This window comes from Nannospalax galili, unplaced genomic scaffold, assembly GCF_000622305.1.
Source record: "Nannospalax galili isolate Female #2095 unplaced genomic scaffold, S.galili_v1.0 scaffold212, whole genome shotgun sequence".
NCBI lineage: Eukaryota > Metazoa > Chordata > Mammalia > Rodentia > Spalacidae > Nannospalax > Nannospalax galili.
The window spans coordinates 2,490,730-2,493,279 of NW_008333884.1; positions in this window are offsets into that span (position 1 = coordinate 2,490,730).

Sequence of the window (2,550 nt, forward strand, 5' to 3'; positions counted from 1 at the left end):
AGGAGGAGGAGGAGGAAGGGAGAACAGACAGAAAAGAATCAAACTTTGTGGTGACCCCTCCCCCCTGTCGGTCTGACAGCAGCTCCATGGGTCTCTGACCTTGGAAGGGAGTTGGTTTGGCTCCCTTTGCCTTTACAGGAAATAGCCCCATTCACTTGAGGTGCCCCACCCACTCAGCAACAGCACCTGAACTGTCACCAGATTCCTTACAGATAACCCCAGAGGCCACCTCCTCTGCAGACAGAAGTCTTGTGCCTTTGATAGGGACCCCGGGAAGTTGAATACCCATTCTGCTCATCAGTCAAATTCTAAGAACAAGATTGTCTAACAGGAATGGAGGTAAGGAGCTTGGGCAACGTTTGAAAGGAAGATGATCCTTCTTTTGAAACCCCACAAGCCCCAGATCTTTTATATCTGAGGCCTCCATTGTCAGTGTGCATCACTTCTCAGCTTTTTCAAGATTGGAAACACAGGTATACCACATGCACTCCTGTTACAAATCAATAGATAATGGTCCTTCTGCAGCCCCAAGGCTAAAGGGACCAATAGCTGGACATTTGATGCCTTCCCCACAGTAGCCCCATTTCCTTAGTTTGGAAGTTCTGAATTGGAACATCAGGGATGGGTGGGTAGGTTGGTTTATTGGTTTGGGAACTTTGACCAAACACTGAGGCTCTGTTGAGATCAGGCTATGGGCTGCCCTCAGTTACTCCATATTGTGTAAAACACTGGCTTTTCAGCCTGTGCCTTGCTTTGAGAGACTCCATTTCACAAGCATTTTTTTGACTCCATTTTGAAAGATGACTCTGCACCTAGGTGAACTTGTAAATGGCACCATCTGTCTAGTACCACCCATGCAGCACAGACTGATAAATGACATTCTTGGGAGTAGAATGGGTACCACCCTATAAATTTATCAGGGTGAATTGGGACTGTAAGAGTTCACTGGCATATTAAAAATCATATCAGGAGAACCCTGCCCAAGAATTTATCAGACACACCAAGCTGAGCAAAGAGTATAGCTTCCTCGTGTGGGCCGCATAAAGAGGAAGATGGCGATGGGGCCTGCTGACCTGCCATCTGACCACCTACTGTGTGCATCAAGGGACCAACAGGCACAGAAAATCCCCGACTCTAGCAGGGCTCCCAGCTCAGCTGTGTCCATGTTATTGATCCAACTTTCTAGAATTGCTCTCTGTCCTGTTCATCTGTCTGGATCTGCTGTCCATCAGTCCTCCTGTCCATCAGCCTTCCTGTTTGTTTATCTGGACTCGACCCTGCCCTTTTGCAGCCAGACTCAACTCTGCAGTTCAAACCCTTGACCTACAGCAGCGTGATGGTAAGCAGCAGATCCCTGCTGGTTCCTCTCACCCCACAGACTCTTCCACTTCCCAGCTCATTTCCCAGCTTTGGCCTCCTCTCTGAACAGACTCCTCACTTCTTCAACCTCTGGCAACCATTCTATACCCTACATTTATACATACGTAGAGAGATACATTTACTGTGTAATGTGCAATCAGAGAGTTAACATTAGTAATCAAGATTATAATAAAAGAAGCAGGTTGGTGGTGCCTGCTTTCAGTCTCAGCACTTGGGAGGCAGAGGCAGGCAGATCTCTGTGAGATCAAGACCAGTCTGGCCTACATAGGGAGTTCCAGGCCAGCTGGGGCTACAGGGAGACCCTGTTTCAGAAAAACAAACACAAACAAAAGACTGGAATAAAAGAGCCTGTGTTTGCCTCAGCTGGGTTATCAAGGAAATGACTATTTGGCAAATTGCTGCCAAAGAAACCATTGTACCCTGTGAATTCATTGTTGGTCAATAATTCTGACCTTGTGGAAAGTCACAAATGTGTTTGCTGTGCTTCTGCCAGTGTGCTCACAACACACCCTGAGCTTTCAGCCACTTGCTTACAACCATGCCATGTTGGTACAGAACAAGTGGTTTCTGCCCATCACCCCCTACCCTCCCACCATGCTGCCCTGGCGTCTTGACTTCTCTGTCTTTGCCTTCCTTCCTTTTACCCTTGCCTGGGCAGAAGTGAACAGAAAGCTCCACACTTCCTGGATCCTGCTGCCTTCCCAGCCACCTACAACTTCCCCATGGCTCTTGTAAGATTTCAGGCAAAATGCTACCATCTCTAGCACCGTACTCATTCCCTCATTTCTACTTTAATATCTTCCTGAAATTTTTCCCAAATGTCACTGATATTCTTGCCAAACCCCCATTCTCTTTCTCTTTCTCTTTGTCTTTCTCTTTCTCCTCTCTCTCTCTCTCTTTCTCTCTCTCTCTCTCTTTCTCTCTCTCTCTCTTTCTCTCTCTCTCTCTCATGCTCTTGCTTTCGCTCTCGCTCTAAAGATTTATTTTACAGGTTGGGCATGGTGGTGCAAGCCTTTAATCCCAGCACTTGGGAGGCAGAGGCGGGTAGATCTCTGTGAGCTCAAGGCCAGCCTGGTCTACATAGTGAGTTCCAGGCCAGCTGGGGGCTATAGGGAGACCATATCTCAAAAAGACCAAAAAGGATTCATTTTATTTGCCAGGTATGGTAGC